Source organism: Chiloscyllium punctatum, chromosome 45 (assembly GCF_047496795.1).
Source record: "Chiloscyllium punctatum isolate Juve2018m chromosome 45, sChiPun1.3, whole genome shotgun sequence".
In the NCBI taxonomy this organism is placed as follows: domain Eukaryota; kingdom Metazoa; phylum Chordata; class Chondrichthyes; order Orectolobiformes; family Hemiscylliidae; genus Chiloscyllium; species Chiloscyllium punctatum.
In genome coordinates this window covers 65,123,178-65,141,000 of record NC_092783.1, presented here as the reverse complement: position 1 = coordinate 65,141,000, position 17,823 = coordinate 65,123,178, and the positions used below count along the sequence as shown (strand labels likewise).

The window sequence follows — 17,823 nt, the reverse complement described above, 5'->3', positions numbered from 1 at the left end:
CCATTGTCTCCACTGCTCCCTCGTTAGGTCCACACCCCCCCCACCAACCACCTTCCACTCCCTGCACCTTCCCCTGCCACAGCAAGAGGTATTAATCCTGTGCCCACACCTCCCCCATCACATCCATCCAAGGCCCCAAAGGATCTTTCCACATCAGATAGAGATTTACCTGCACTTCCACTCACCTCATCTACTGTGTCTGTTGCTCTCAATGTGGTCTCCTCTACATTGGGGAGACAGGATGCCAACTTGTGGAACATTTCAGGGAACATCTCCAGGACACACACACTAAACAACCCCACTGCCCTTTGGCTGAACACTTAACTCCCCCTCCCACTCTGCCAAGGACATTCAAGTCCTGGGTGTCCTCCACTGCCAAATCTAAGCCACCCGACAATTGGAGGAAGAAGACCTCATATTCTACCTTGGGACCCTCCAACCACATGGAATCAATGTCGATTTCACCAGTTTCCTCATCTCCCCTCCCCCCACCTTCATCTATCGCACTCACTCTACCTTCCCCCAGCCCCACCCCTTCCCATTTATCTCTCAGCCCCCTTGCCCACCTGCCCCCTCCACCCCCCGCCCCCCCCCCCCCCCCCCCACCCCAGCTTTTCCTTATGGAGAGCGTTTGCTCGAAACGTTAACTCTCCTGCTCCTCGGATGCTGCCTGACCTGCTGCGCTTTTCCAGCACCACACTCTCGACTCTGATCTCCATCATCTGCAGTCCTCACTTTCTCCACAGGGACTGATATAACCGACAAGGGGCTTACAACGTTTAAAGAAACGCTCAATGATCCACGGAGACAGGTTTACTGAATAAGGCAGCGCAGCACTACCCAACTGCTCCCTATAATCGGAGACCATTTGATGAGCTGATTAAATGTTAAAGTTTCCACCAGTTCGTCACAGCTAGTTAATCACTGAACACAGAAAATAACTGGAATGTCTGTTAGATTACAATCCTCTTAAATTGTCAGACAAGTTTGTGCACACAAAATGCTTCACTGACAAAACAGGTTTATCACAATTATAAGCAGATTTTTCAACATTTAACAAAAAATAAAGACAGGATAGTATTTGGCATAAAGATTGTTCATCTAGTACAGAATGATACAGAGTCTAACATGTCGGTGTAGTTTCTTTCATGAACATGCAAATTGGGAGCAGACATAAGCCATTCAGCCCCTCAAGACCTGCTAGCATTCAATAATATTCATGGCTGATCTGTTTGTGAATCTGCTCCAGGAATCTTTGATTCCCTTGACTAACAAGAATCTAACTATGTCAACCTTAAACATATCCTTTCCACAGGCACGTTACCAAGACCGTTCAGGATCGTATACAACTTCCTCTGCATATAACAATTCTGAGATTCTGTGACTTCGATCAAGTCACTCCTTGCTCTTCTAAACTCCAGCAGAACCAAGCCCAGTCTGTCTAACCTTTCCACATAAGACAACGCATTAATTCCAGGAATCAATGCAGTAAATCTCCTCTCTAAACAATTGACATTGTTCCTTAAATAAGGAGACCAAAAACTGCATACAATATTTGAGATGTGGTCTCACCAATGTCCTGTACAACTGAATCATAAAATTCTTAGTTTTATGTTCAATTCCTCTGAATAACATATAGCATCTATTAACCATCTTAATTACTTCTTATGCCTGCACACTAACATTGTGATTCACTCATCACAAAAGTCCCTCTGCACCTCAGAATTCTGTAGTCATTCTCTGTTTAGATAATACCCTGGTTTTTATAAAGTTATCCAATTATCCACTTTCTTGAGTACCACAATTTCCTTGCCTCCATATATTTCTCCAATTCTCATTTGGATGTTAGTGTTGTACCCGTCCTTTCACATGATGTCAACTCACTTCATTAAAAAGGTTCCACTCGGTTCTTTTACAATCACCTTAAACCTGTTCCCCTGGGTTACTGAGACCCTCCTACCATGAGAAACTGTTTCTTCTTACTTATTCAATTAAAACCATCTATTGAATTCATATTTTGTAGTCAGTGCAATTTCTTTGAGCAGTATTTCATTGTGTCAATCAGGGACAGAATATTTTAGACCTTAAATTTGTAATGAGACAGGATTAATGAATGACCTCACAGTAAAAGAGACTTCGGTAATAGTGATCATAACAATGGAATTTCATATCCAGCTTGAAGTTAAGAAGTTTTGAGTTGGATTTAAGTTTCACTTAAAGGCAATTACAGGGCACAGCTGAGGTGAACTTGCAAACTGGAGCAGTGGAAGCCGTTTAATGATCCCAAAGATATGTTACTTTAAAAAGAAAGGTTTGAGAAGAATGTATCATCCATAGTTTACTAATAACATTAAGATTAATATTAGATTAAAAGAAAAACTGTACAATATTGCAAAGAGGAGTGTCAAGTCAGAATATTGGGTGGAACTTGGAAACCAGCAAAGATTGACTAAAAGTAAAAATCTAATTTAAGATAATGTGGAAATATAAAAGCATTTAAAAGGAAAAGTACAGCAAATGTAAGAACTGATCCTTTAGAGCCTGGGGAATCAATAATTGGGAAACAAGGACAATGATAATGTTGAACAAGTAATCCACAACAGCCTCCGGTACAGGAGACATCAACAATCCCAAACATACTCGAAAACCAAGAGGTAAAAGGGAGGCTCAAACTCAAAGCAACCACAATTCTGAGGGGGGAAAACAATTGATAAATGATTGAAATGGAGATCGGATAATTCTGGTTCCAACAGGAATAGAGATTGGATAATTCCGGTTCTGACGGGCTGTGCCCAGTGTTTATTAAAGAAATGGCTGCATTGATGATGGTGCTGGTTTCAAATTTCCAATGTCACACTTAACTCGCTTACCCCAGGAATTATCTATTGGGAAAGGTTGGGCAAGTTGAAAGTTCTGGAAAATGAGAGGTTGGAGATCTTATTGATACAGACAAGATCCTGAGAGAATGTAATAGGGTGGATACAGAGGCCATGTTCCCCCTGATGGGAGAGTCCAGAAATATGGACCAAAAACTAAAGCTGTCCCATTGAAGATGGAGACAAAGAGATTCTTGTTGAATTTTATTCCAGTGAGAGGGAGAAGAGGGGGAAGGGGAGGAGCGAGGGTGGGGGACGAAGGAGAGAAGATGGGGGGGGGGGGGGGGGGGGGGGAGAGGAGAGGAGAGAAGAGGGGTGAAAGAGAGAAGGGGTGGAGGAGAGAAGTGGGGGGGAGGAGAGAAGTGGGCTAGAGAGAGGGAGAGAGAGAGAAGAGGGAAAAGGAAGAGAGGAGAAAGTGAGAAAAGAGAGAGAGAGAGAGAGAGAAAGAAAGAAAGAAAGAGCAAGACATGTGCTGTCTGGGTCATTAAATATATTCAGGAGTGATTTAGACAGAATTGTGATGGACAAGGTACTTGTCAAGAGTTTAAGGTAAAAGGGGGGACAACAGACAAGCAAGTGGGGTTGGGGTCAAAATGAGACCAGTCCTGTTGTTATTAAACAATGGACAGGTTCAGGAAGCTGAACGGCCAATTCTGCTCTGACCTCTCTGATTACTTACTCAGCAACCTGGACCCTACATTCTGGAATTCGCACCCTCCACCTCTCCATTACTCCGAAATATTACTTACTAAACCTCTTCCACCAAACCTTTGGGTCCCTCCTCACGTGGTTCTGTCTCAATTTTATTTTCTAACATCCTTTTAATGTACCTTGGCACAACTTTACCACACTCAAAGAACTGGATATATGTAAGTTGTTTGTACCTCACGTCACACTTTGTATTTTTGATTTGTAAATAAAAATGAGGAACAGACGTTTTTTGGGGGTTTATTGATAAAATGTTAAAACAGACAGTAGAATGTAAGAGTTGAAGAGTGTGGTGCTGGAAAAACACAGCCAGTAAGGCAGCATCCAAGGAGCAGAAGATGAAGAGCTGAATTGTTTGCTCCTCAGCTGCTGCCTGACTGGCTGTGCTTTTCCAGCACCACACTCTTCGACTCTGTTCTCCAGGATTTGCAGTCTCACATTCTGCAAGTAGAATGCAAGAATGCCTTTTTAATCATTGTGCAGGCCCCCTCATTGGTTACTTGAATGGTGCTGTGCTAAAATAAATATTTACACAGCGATGTACATTTACCTGAGCAGCATATGCATTACCATCTCAAACAATGTTAATTTCTTTATGCGTTATGAGTTTAAATACAGTACGAGATTAAACTTAACCTACAAAGAGGCACTTCACATTGATTCAGGTTAAACTTATTGGGTGGGTGTTGTTGAAGAGCCTTCTTCCTTGGGAGATAAATTCTCTAACTATCAAATGTTTAATAACATCAATTTTATACTCAAGGTATCAGGAAACTAATTGAAACTAATTAAGGCTGATAAGTCCCCGGGGCCTGATGGTCTGCATCCCAGGGTACTGAAGGAGGTGGCTCGAGAAATCGTGGATGCATTGGTGATTATTTTCCAGAGTTCGATAGATTCAGGATCAGTTCCTGCGGATTGGAGGGTGGCTAATGTTGTGCCACTTTTTAAGAAAGGAGCGAGAGAGAAAGCAGGAAGTTATAGACCAGTTAGTCTGACCTCAGTGGTGGGAAAGATGCTGGACTCCAGTATAAATGATGAAACTACGACACATCTGGATAGCAGTAACAGGATAGGTCAGAGTCAGCATGGCTTTATGAAGGGGAAATAAAGCTTGACTAATAGAACATAGAACAATACAGCACAGAACAGCCCTTCGGCCCACGATGTTGTGCCGAACATTTGTCCTAGCTTAAGCACCTATCCATGTACCTATCCAATTGCCGCTTAAAGGTCGCCAATGATTCTGACTCTGCCATTCCCACAGGCAGCGCATTCCATGCCCCCACCACTCTCTGGGTAAAGAACCTACCCCTGACATCCCCCCTATACCTTCCACCCTTCACCTTAAATTTATGTCCCCTTGTAACACTCTGTTGTACCTGGGGAAAAAGTTTCTGACTGTCTACTCTATCTATTCCCCTGATCATCTTATAAACCTCTATCAAGTCACCCCTCATCCTTCGCCGTTCCAATGAGAAAAGGCCTAGCACTCTCAACCTATCCTCGTACGACCTATTCTCCATTCCAGGCAACATCCTGGTAAATCTTCTCTGCACGCTCTCCAAAGCTTCCACATCTTTCCTAAAGTGAGGCGACCAGAACTGCACACAGTACTCCAACTGTGGCCTTACCAAGGTCCTGTGCAGCTGCAACATCACCTCACGATTCTTGAATTCAATCCCTCTGCTAATGAACGCTAATACACCATAGGCCTTCTTACAAGCTCTATCCACCTGAGTGGCAACTTTCAAAGATCTATGAACATAGACCCCAAGATCCCTTTGCTCCTCCACCTTACTCAGAGCCTTAACGTTAACCTGTATTCCGTATTCTTATTTGTCCTTCCAAAATGGACAACCTCACACTTGGCAGGGTTGAACTCCATCTGCCACTCCTCAGCCCAGCTCTGCATCATATCTAAGTCCCTTTACAGCCGACAACAGCCCTCCTCACTATCCACAACTCCACCAATCTTCGTATCATCTGCAAATTTACTGACCCACCCTTTGACTCCCTCTTCCAAGTCATTACTAAAAATTACAAACAGCAGAGGACCCAGAACTGATCCCTACAGAACTCCACTTGTAACTGGGCTCCAGGCTGAATATTTACCATCTACCACCACTCTCTGACTTTGACTGGTTAGCCAGTTTTCTATCCAATTGGCCAAATTTCCCTCTATCCCATGCCTCCTGACTTTCCGCATAAGCCTACCAAGGGGAACCTTTTCAAATGCCTTACTAAAATCCATGTACACTACATCCACTGCTCTACCCTCATCCACATGCTTGGTCACCTCCTCGAAGAATTCAATAAGACTTGTAAGCCAAGACCTACCCTTCACAAATCCATGCTGGCTGTCCCTAATCAAGCAGTGTCTTTCCAGATACTCATAAATCCTATCCCTCAGTACCCTTTCCATTACTTTGCCTACCACTGAAGTAAGACTAACTGGCCTGTAATTCCCGGGGTTATCCCTATTCCCTTTTTTGAACAGGGGCACAACATTCGCCACTCTCCAGTCCCCTGGTACCATCCCCGTTGACAGTGAAGACGAAAAGATCATTGCCAACCGCTCTGCAATTTCCTCTCTTGCTTCCCACATAATCCTAGGATATATCCCGTCAGGCCCGGGGGACTTGTCTATCCTCAAGTTGTTCAAAATGTCCAACACATCTTCCTTCCTAACAAGTATCTCTTCTAGCTTATCAGTCCATTTCACACTCTCCTCTTCAACAATACGGTCCCTCTCGTTTGTAAATACTGAAGAAAAGTACTCATTCAAGACCTCTCCTATCTCTTCCGACTCAATACACAGTCTCCCACTACTGTCCTTGATCGGACCTACCCTTGTTCTCATCATTCTCATGTTCCTCACATACGCATAAAATGTCTTGGGGCTATCCTTGATCCTATCTGCCAAAGATTTTTCATGCCCTCTCTTAGCTCTCCTAATCCCTTTCTTCAGCTCCCTTCTGGCTATCCTGTATCCCTCCACTGCTCTGTCTGAACCCTGTTTCCCCAACCTTATGTAAGCCTCCTTCTTCCTCTTTACAAGACATTCAACCTCCCTCGTCAACCAAGGTTCCCTCACACGACCATCTCTTTCCTACCTGACAGGTACATACATATCACGGACACGTCGTATCGGTTCTTCGAAAACGTTCCACATTTCCACGACATCCTTCCCTGACAGCCTATGCTCCCAACTTATGCTCCTCAGATCCTGTCTTACAGCATCGTATTTACCCTTCCCCCAATTGTAAAACCTACCCTGGTGCATGCACCTATCTCTCTCCATAACCAAGAATTGTAATCTTCTGGAATTGTTTGAGGATGTAAGTCTGAAGATTAACAAGGGAGATCCAATGGATGTAGTGTACCTGGACCTTCAGAAAGCCTTTGATAAAGTCCCACATAGGAGGTTAGTGAGGAAAATTAGGGCACATGGTATTGGGGGCAAAGTACTGACTTGGATTGAAAATTGGTTGGCTGACAGGAAACAAAGACTATTGATAAACAGCTCCCTTTCAGAATGGCAGGCGGTGACAAGTGGGGTACCGCAGGGATCAGTGCTGGGACCGCAGCTTTTTACAATATATATTAATGATGTAGAAGATGGTATTAATAGTAACATTAGCAAATTTGCTGATGATACATGCTGGGTAGCAGGGTGAAATGTGAGGAGGATGTTAGGAGATTACAGGGTGACTTGGACAGGTTAGGAGAGTGGACAGATGCATGGCAGATGCAGTTTAATGTGGATAAATGTATGGTTATCCACTTTGGTGGCAAGAACAGGAAGGCAGATTACTACCTAAATGGAGTCAAGTTAGATAAAGGGGCAGTACAAAGAGATCTGGGTGTTCTTTTACACCAGTCAATGAAGGCAAGCATGAGGTACAGCAGGTAGTTAAGAAAGCTAATAGCATGCTGGCCTTCATAACAAGAGGGATTGAATACAGAAGCAAAGAGGTTCTTCTGCAGCTATACAGGGTCCTGGTGAGACTGCAGCTGGAATATTGTGTGCAGTTCTAGTCTCCAAATTTGAGGAAAGACATTCTGGCTATTGAGGGAGTGCAGCGTAGGTTCACAAGTTCAATTTCTGGAATGGTGGGACTATCTTATGTTGAAAGATTGGAATGACTGGGCTTGCATACCCTTGAGTTTAAAAGACTGAGAGGGGGTCTGATTGAGATGTATAAGATTATTAAAGGATTGGACACTCTGGAGGCAGGAAACATGTTTCCGCTGATGGGTGAGTCCCGAACCAGAGGAGACAGCTTAAAAATAAGGGGTAGGCCATTTAGGACAGAGGTGAGGAGAAACTTCTTCACCCAGAGAGTGGTGGGTGTGTGGAATGCTCTGCCCCAGAATGCTGTGGAGGCAAAGTCTCTGGCTACTTTCAAGAAAGAGTTGGATAGAGCTCTTAAAGATAGTGGAATCAAGGGTTATGGAGATAAGGCAGGAACAGGATACTGATTGAGGATGATCAGCCATGATCATAATGAATGGTGGTGCAGGATCGAAGGGCAGAATGGCCTACTCCTGCACCTATTGTCTATTGAAACTCTGATTTTAAACAAGTGACCTGTGATTTAATCATTATCCTGATCTATAAGGCACCATTGTATGCATCCATATCCTGTGGCACAAACAGACAACATGAATCAGATATCGTCACTCTTTTCAAGGGGGTAGTCAACAACATGAATCTGAGATGACCAGGTTACAGTTTGCAGTGTAAGAATATGGGTTGTTATCTGAACTACCCTTCTGACACCCAGCATGTGCACTAACAAAAAACATTCAAACCAATGATTTGAATCTTTGATGATTGGGAAACGCAGATGTTTCAACAGTTCTGATTAGCTCAAGGACCGTGATTTAAATCACAAATGGGAAGAAATTGTTTACTTCTCTTTCCAACTTTGAAGATTCTGTGTAAACTAAAAAACCATGCTGTCTTGGTTTACGGACAACAGCTTCCAACACCAAAACAGCCTAAAATTCTTTGGATGCTGGTGTTAGCATTCGAGTCATACAGCACTGAAACAGACCCTTCGGTCCAGCTCGTCCATGCCGACCAGCCATCCCAACTCACCTCGTTCCATTTTCCAGCATTTGGTTCATACTCCTCTAAACCATTCCTACTCAAATCATCCAGATGTCTTTAAAATGTTGTAGTTGTACCAACCTCCACCACATCCTCTGGCACCTCATTCCATATTACACAGCATTCTCTATGAAAAAGTAACTCCTTAGGTCTCTTTTAAATCTTTCCCCTCTCACCTTTGACCTGTGCCAACTAGTTTTGGACTCCCTTACCCTGGGGGAAAGACCTGGCTATTCACCTATTCATGCCACTCATGATTTTATAAACTTCTTTCAGGTCATTCTTCAGCCTCCAATGCTCCAGCCTAATCACTCTCTCCCCATAGCTCAAACCCATCTGAATAAAAATATAAAACACTGGAGAAACTCAGAAGGTCTGGTAGTATCTATTGGGGTTCTGAAGAGGAGTCAAATTGGACTTGAAACGTTTATTTTGTTTCTCTGTCTGGACAGTTAAATATTGGTTGATATTCTCATCAAGTGAGGGAAGCATATGACATGGTGCATTGTAGGGTCAGTGAAATATCCAGCCCCATGCTGTCCCTGTCCTGGGAGTGTTTGATGGGGACAGTGTAGAAGGAGCTTCCCATTGTACGTTATGCTGTGCTGTCCCTGTTCTGAGAGTGTTTGATGGGGACAGTGTAGAGGGAGCTTCACACTGTATGTTACGCTGTGCTGTCCTTGTTCTGCGAGTGTACCTGAGAGTAAACTAAAAATTGAAAAGAGTAAAAGAGTGGGCAGCATGATGGCACAGTGGTTAGCACTGCTTACAGCACCAGGGTCCCGGGTTCAATTCCAGCCTCGGGCATCTGTCTGTGTGGAGTTTGCACATTCTCCCCGTGTCTGCGTGGGTTTCCTGCGGGTACTCCGGTTTCCTCCCACAGTCCAAAGATGTGCAGGTCAGGTGAATTGGCCATGCTAAATTGCCCGTAGTGTTAGGTAAGGGGTAGATGTGGATGTAGGGGTATGGGTGGGTTGCGCTTCGGCGGGGCGGTGTGGACTTGTTGGGCCAAAGGGCCTGTTTCCACACTGTAAGTAATCTAATCTAATCTAAAGAACTTTAACTTCAGTTTAAAGGAGTAGAGGGAGCTTTACTTGCTGTTTAAAAGAGTGGATGGAGTTTCATTCTGTATCTAACTCCATGCTGTCCCTGCCCGGAGAGTGTTTGATGAGGACAGTGTGGAGCTAGCTTTAGTTTTGATTAAAAGTAGAAGGAGATTTACTTAGATTCTCACACCATTACTGTCCGTGTCCAGGGTTGATTTCTCAGTGTGGAGGAAGTTTTACTTTCTATTTTAAGTCAGTTTAAAAGAGAAGAGGGAGTTTTGCTTTGTATCTAAGCTTGTGCTGTCCCTACTCCAAGAACATTTGATGGGGATAATAAGAAGGAAGCTTTACTTTCAATTTAAAACAGTAGACAGATCCTTACTTTCTCTAACTCTGTGCTGAGTGCTTTTGACGGGGGACAATGTTGAAGGAACTTTACTCTGCATCTAACCCCATGCTGTATCTAACCTGGGAGTGTTTGACAGGGACAGTGGTGGTAATGAATGACATATCAAAAGAGTCTCACATCTAAGTCAGATTCAATGTGTAAATTTTGGGGTGAAATATTGTTTTGTATTGAAAACATCAGTAAAGAATGTGGCGAGGTGCTGGATGCCAACTTTCCAAATGGTGACACACAGGTTCATGCCACACGTGAGTTTGGATCAGAGTTTGCCATTGGTTATGGTTAGGGTTTGGGTTCTCAGCCCCACCTTCGCTGACACAGACATGGACCATATCAAAGCTGTAGCCTTGACCTGCTGCTCACGGACATGATAATATTGTATTCTTTATCTTGTGGACAGGAATGTTTTATTGTATCAGAGACCGAGCTGTGTCAATGTTCATAAAGCCACATCTTCCAACTTGGTGTAGTAAACAATTTCTGTCAGGGCATAAATATTCAGCTCCTTGCTTCTGAATAAATATTCAGAGAGAGTGTGAGAGAGAGAAGAATTGGGGTGTGGCCAACTGATTCTGGGCCAATCAGCCCATTCAGCAGGATCCTGGTCTGTTCACCGACAAGCCCACAGAGAGATACCCCCTCTAACCCCCATCCACCCCACCCCAAACAGAAGCATTATTGGGTGGCCCAGGATGGCCAGCATGTGGGACAATGGATGGGATGTGCGATTAACAAAACACACAGCAATGAGGAAGTCAGATGTTCCCAGAAATTGGTGAGCTGTAGCAAAGAAGAAATTATTTCCAGGAGCCTGGGTAAAGAACCAGCCTCAGTGGATCAGGGCTTATTCTGGACCATGCCCCACATGGAGAAAGTGAGGACTGCAGATGCTGGAGATCAGAGCTTAAAAATGTGTTGCTGGAAAAGTGCAGCAGGTCAGGCAGCATCCAAGGAGCAGGAGAAGGGCTTATGCCCAAAACGTCGATTCTCCTGCCCCTTGGATGCTGCCTGACCTGCTGCACTTTTCCAGCAACACATTTTCAGCTCTGATCTCCAGCATCTGCAGTCCTCACTTTCTCCTCGATGGTTATTATGGAGCCAAGCAGCTCCTTGGGGGAAAGTGGGGAGAGCCGTTACAGAAATCCTGCTCTCTGACCACCTCTAACATTTTGTATGGGAATCATTATGAAGGTGGCTGCAATCATCTCAGCTTCAGGAGCTCCTCAGGATAGTGTCCAATCACCTTCAGCTGCTTCCTTTCATCCTGAGGTCGGCAGTGGGATGTTCACTGATGATTGCACAGCGTTCAGCACCATTCACAATTCCACAGATACTGAAGCAGCCCACACCACATGCACAGCAAGACATCAGTAATCATCTGGCTTGGGCTAATAAGTGACAGGTAGCATTCACTTCATAAAACAGCCAAGTAATGACCATCTCTTTGGCAATCAATGGCATTAGCGTCACTGAAACCCCATTAGATTCAGTCCAGTTTCTTTGTAATGGTAACCACTAAGATGTCAGTAGTGGGATGGTGATGTCATTGATGTGTGCTGTGGGAATGATATACTGGCACCAGGATAAACACAGACTCCACCACCCGATTACAAGTTCACTAAGACTGCTTGGTGCCATATTTGGGGTCAAATGCAGCCTCGATGTCAAGGGCAGTCACTCTCAAGTCAGCTCTGGGCCTTCTACCTTGTATCCATAACCAAGGCAGTGACGAGGTCAGGAGTCCATTGGTCCTAGCAGAACTGGAGTCGAGTGATGGCAGTAGGTTATTACTGACCAAAAGCCATTTAATGAATGATGGCCTTTCTGAGGGTGACATGGAGCTGGATGGCCCAGGGTAAAACAGTGCCATTATAGTTATAGGCCAGTATTTTCAGCATTTCCATTTTAAATCTGCCATCAATATGTATGTTCCTGCAGTACAAATACGTTACATTTTCACAAACATAAACGCTTTTCCTTCATATTTACCTTTACTCGGCAACATTACAATTCTCAGGAGTGGGAGCTTTGTTCGGTAACTAACCCCGTGCTGTCCCTGTCCCTGATCCTGATCCTGGGAATGTTCGATAGGACAGTGACGATGGAGATATAATTTCAGTTTAAAAACGAGAGAGCGACATTGTCTGTTTAAAAGAGATCATCAGGTTTATTTAGAAGCACTAGCTTTCAAAGCGCTGCTCCTTCATCAGGTGGTTGTGGAGCAGGATCATAACACACAGAATTTGTAGCCTATACAGCTTCCTGATGAAGGAACAGCGCTCCGAAAGTTAGTGCCTCCAAATAAAGCTGTCCCACTGTAACTTGGTGTTTTGTGATTTTTAAGTTTGTTTTACACCGGCCCCTCCACATCATCAAAGAGTGGAAGGAGTTTTACTCTGGACCTCACCTCGCCGTCAGGGAAGTGTCGGGTCAGCGTCCAGAAAGCTTTACTTTCCAATTTAAAAAGTAAAGTGTTTGACACTGTACCGGACTCTGCGCTGACAGTGTCCTGGGAATGTTTGTTGGGAATAATGTGTAGAGGGATCTCACTGGGTCTTTCCCGACGGGGAAACAGCTCGGGATGTGACAGGTCCCGGTGCCTCAGGCTCCGGGCTGTGCTCCTCACTGACTCCGGGAGCCTCTGCTGTTGGGGTCGGTGCTGAGCGACAAACCGGGCTGACAGCGATAGCGCCCCGCAGTGCTCTGAGCTCCGTGTCCCCCCCCATCCTCCGGGGAATGTTAACGGACAGAGAGGTTGTAGGACGCGGCGCTCTGCAGAAGGGTCTCTGTTACCTTGGTGCCGCCGCTGCCTCCTCGGGACTTTGGGATGTTGAGGGTGGGAGCTGATCTCCGGTTGAAGCTGCTCCCGTGTCCGCTCACAGATATCTCTGATCCCGCTGGAGACATCAGAACCCGCGGGCACCGCTCACACACGAAGCTCACTGAGACTGCATTGAGGAGGCGCCGCTTGGATGTGACAGTCCGGGACCGCACTCAGTCCTAATGCTGTCCCTGAGGAGCCGCTTCGCCCGGGGCCATGCCGCCGGCAGCACGTGACCGCAACTCCATGTAACAACTTTCCTGGGCGACCAATCAGCGGCCGCCGCACGAGGAACCACCTCCAACTCACAGCACCGCCCCCTGCCACGCCTCCATCAGCAACGCCCCTATCACTGCCCACGCCCCGCCCCCAGCTGCCTTCCCCCTTTACTTCATCACCAGCCCCCAGCCTCGTTCCCAGCCCCTTATCCCCTTGCCCCCATCCCCAATCCCCAGCAGCTAATCCCCAGCCCCTTATCCTCAGCCCCTTTTCCCCAACCCCTTATCCCTGGCCTCTTATCCCCAACCCCTTATCCCCAGTCCCAGCCCCTTATCCCCAGCCCCAACCCCTTATCCCCAGCCACTTATCCCCAACCCCTTATTCCCAGCCCCTTATCCCCATCCCCAGACCCCTATCCCCATCCCCATATCCCTATCCCCAAACCCTTATCCCCAGCCCCAGCCCCTTATCCCCAACCCCAGCTCCTTATCCCCAACCCCTTAACCCCAGCACCCTATCCCCAGCCCCTTATCAACAGCCCCCTATCCCCAGCCCCTTATCCCCAACCCCATATCCCCAACCCCATATCCCCAGCCCCTTATCCCCAGCCCCTATCCCCAGCCCCAGCCCCTTATCCCCAGCCCCTTATCCCCAGCCCCTATCCCCAGCCCAGCCCCTTATCCCCAGCACCTTATCCCCAGCCCCTTATCCCCAGCCCCCTATCCCCAGCCCCCTATCCCCAACCCCTTATCCCCAGCCCCTATCCCCAGTCCCAGCCCCTTATCCCCAGTCCCAACCCCTTATCCCCAGCCCCTTATCCCTAGCCCCCATCCCCTGCCCCTTATCCCCAGCCCCTTATCCCCAACGTCTTATCCCCATTCCCCTATCCCCAGCCCGCTATCCCCAGCCCCCTATCTCCATCCCCTTATCCCCAGCCCCAGCCCCTTATCCCCAGCCCCCTATCCCCATCCCCTTATCCCCAGCCCCAGCCCCTTATCCCCAGCCCCCTATCCTCAGCCCCTTATCCCCAGCCGCCTATCCCAAGCCCTAGCCCTTTTTCCCCAATCCACTATGCCCAGCCCCTTTTACCCATTCCACTATCCCCATCCCCTTATCCCCAGCCCCAGCCCCTTATCCCCAGCCCCTTATCCCCAACCCCTTATCCCCAGCCCCCTATCCCCAGCCCGTTATCCCCAACCCCTTGTCCCCAGCCCCTTATCCCCATCCCCTTATCCCCAGCACCCTATCCACAGCCCCTTATCCCCATTCCCCTATTCCCCACCCGCTATCCACAGCCTCCTATCCCCAGCCTCAGTCCCTTATCCCCAACCTCTTATCCCCAGCCCCCTATCCCCAGCCCCTTATCCCCAACCCCTTATCAACAGCCCCCTATCCCCAACCCCTTATCCCCAACCCCATATCCCCAGCCCCTTATCCCCAGCCCCAGCCCCTTATCCCTAGCCCCTTATCCCCAGCCCCCAACCCCAGACCCAGCCCCCTATCCCCAACCCCTTATCCCCACCCCTTATCCCCACCCCTTATCCCCAGCGCCTTATCCCCAGCGCCTTATCCCCAGCGCCTTATCCCCAGCCCCCTATCCCCAGCCCCCTATCCCCAACCCCCTATCCCCAGCCGCTTATCCCCAGCCCGTTATCCCCAACCCCTTGTCCCCAGCCCCTTATCCCCACATCTCTATCCCCAGTCCCCTATCCCCAGCCCCTTATCCCCATTCCCAGCTCCTATTCCCCAGCCCCCTATCGCCTGCCCCCATCCCCAGCCCCTTATCCCCAGCCCTCTATCTCCTGCCCCTTATCCCCAGCCCCTATCCCCAGCTCCTTATCCCCAACCCCCTATCCCCAGCCCCTTATCCCCAGCCCCCATCCCCAGATCCTTATTCCCAACTCCTTATCCCCAGCCCCCTATCCCTAGCCCCAACCCTTTATCCCCAGCCCCAGTCCCTTATCCCCAGCCCGTTATCCCCAACCCCTTGTCCCCAGCCCCTTATCCCCACATCTCTATCCCCAGTCCCCTATCCCCAGCCCCTTATCCCCATTCCCAGCCCCTATTCCCCAGCCCCCTATCGCCTGCCCCCATCCCCAGCCCCTTATCCCCAGCCCTCTATCTCCTGCCCCTTATCCCCAGCCCCTATCCCCAGCTCCTTATCCCCAACCCCCTATCCCCAGCCCCTTATCCCCAGCCCCCATCCCCAGATCCTTATTCCCAACTCCTTATCCCCAGCCCCCTATCCCTAGCCCCAACCCTTTATCCCCAGCCCCAGTCCCTTATCCCCAGCCCCAGCCCCCTATCCCCAGCCCCCAATCCCAGACCCAGTTCCTTATCCCCAGCCCCCTATTCCCAACTCCTTGTCACCAGCCCCCTATCACCAACCCCCCATCCCCAGCCCCAGTCCCTTATCCCCAGCCCCAGCCCCCTATCCCCAGCCCCCAATCCCAGACCCAGCCCCCTATTCCCAGCCCCCTATCCTCAGTCCCAGCACCTTATCCCCAGCCCCCTATCCCTAGCCCCCTTATCCCCAGCTCCTTATCCCCAGCCCCCTATCCCTAGCCCCCTTATCCCCAGCCCCTTATCCCCAGCCCCCTCTCCCCAGCCCCAGCTCTTTATTCCCAGCCCCCTATCCAAGTCCCAGCCCCCTATTCCCAGCCCCAGCTCCTTATCCCCAGCCCCTATCCCCAGTCCCCTAATCCCTGCCCCCAGGGTCGTATGTTTAAGACAGAAATCAGGAGAATATTATTTCTCTCCGAAGGTCCTGATTCTTCGGAACTCTGCTCCTGAAAAGGTGGTGGACACAGATTATTTTGGCTGGTGCAGGACCTATAATCCTTCAGCCCTGGACACTCTCCTCTGTCAAAGAGCATTGGTAGTTTCGTACTGCTGGTCTTGGAGCTTGACAAGTAATCCAGAGGACAAGTGGAGATCCTGATCACATCTGAATCCAGTAATCGCTGGGTGACTTGTTCTCATTGTCATGTTTTTATGAACTACATTGTAATTGGGTAGATCCTCCACTAAGAGCTCTGGCCTGTAACTGTTATGAAAATATACAAATGTGTTAATACTCTGCTGGATCCTTGCAAACAATGATTCCTCAAAACAAGACAGCAAGCAATGAAGAAGACAAATGGTATGTTGGCCTTTATCAAAAGAGGATTTGAGTACAATAGTGAAAATACCTCACTATAGTTATATAGTGCCTTGCTGAGACCACATTTGGAATGTAGTGCTGAGATTTGATCTCTTCACTTCAAGAAAGGTACACTCCTGAAGAGAGAGTGCAACAAAAGTTCACCAACCTCAATCCTGAGCTGGAGGATGGTCCTTGTGAGGAAAGATCAAACAGACTTGGCTCAGATTCTTTGGTGTTTAGAAGCATGAGAGATGACCTGATGCTAATACACAACATACTGGCAGAGTTTAACAGGATTCTTGCAGGAAAGACATTTTCCCCGGTTAGGGGGAAGGAGAGAGGTGGTTCTACACCCAAGAGACACAGAATAAAGGGCCAAGCCACTTAGGACTGAGATGAGGGGTACTTTTTCATTCAGAGTCATACAGCCATAGAGATGTACAGCATGGAAATAGACCCTTCAGTCCAATCCATCCATGCTGACCAGATATCCTAAATTAATCCAGTCCTATTTTCCAGCCCATATCCCTCTAAACCCTTCCTATTCATATACCCATCCAGATGCCTTTTAAATGTTGTCATTGTACCAGCCTCCACCACTTCCTCTGGCAGCTTATTCCATACACGTATCACCCTCTGTGTGAAAAAGTTGCCCCTTAGGTCTCTTTTATATTTTTCCCCTCTCACCCTAAACCTATGCCCTCGAGTACTGGACTCCCCCACCCCAGGGTAAAGACCTTATCTATGCCCCTCAATTTTATAAACCTCAATAACATCACCCCTCACCCTCTGACGTTACAGGGAAAATAGTCCCAGCCTATTCAACCTCTCCCTATAGCTCAAACCCTCCAACCCTGGCAACATCCTTGTAAATTTTTTCCTGAACTCTTTCAAGTTTAGAGTCATAGAGACATAGAGATGTACAACATGGAAACAGACCCTTCGGTCCAACCTGTCCATGCCGACCAGATATCCCAACCCAATCTAGTCCCACCTGCCTATAGCTCAAACCCTCCAACCCTGGCAACATCCTTGTAATTTTTTTCCTGAACTCTTTCAAGTTTAGAGTCATAGAGTCATAGAGATGTACAACATGGAAACAGACCCTTCGGTCCAACCTGTCCATGCCGACCAGATATCCCAACCCAATCTAGTCCCTCCGAACCCTTCCTATTCATATACCCATCCAAATGCCTCTTAAATTTTGCAATTGTACCAGCCTCCACCACTTCCTCTGGCAGCTCATTCCATACACGTACCACCCTCTGTGTGAAAAAGTTGCCCCTTAGGTCTCTTTTATATCTTTCCCCTCTCACCCTAAACCTATGCCCTCTAGTTCTGGACTCCCCGACCCCAGGGAAAAGACTTTGCCTATTTATCCTATCCATGCCCCTCATAATTTTGTAACCTCTATAAGGTCACCCCTCAGCCTCTGACGCTCCAGAGAAAACAGCCCCAGTCTGTTTAGCCTCTCTCTATAACT

General features: G+C 47.6%; 1 protein-coding gene across 3 annotated transcripts in view; it reads right to left on the bottom strand.

The window, feature by feature from the left end:
* Positions 1-13,205, bottom strand: part of slc16a4 (solute carrier family 16 member 4) — a 114,397-nt gene extending 101,192 nt beyond the window's left edge. For all 3 annotated transcript variants that reach the window (XR_011955488.1, XM_072563964.1, XM_072563965.1), the window contains exon 1: positions 12,949-13,205. The gene's annotated coding sequence lies outside the window, so the exon portion shown is untranslated. The remainder of the gene's footprint in view (positions 1-12,948) is intronic.
* Positions 13,206-17,823: the final 4,618 nt, after the last annotated feature.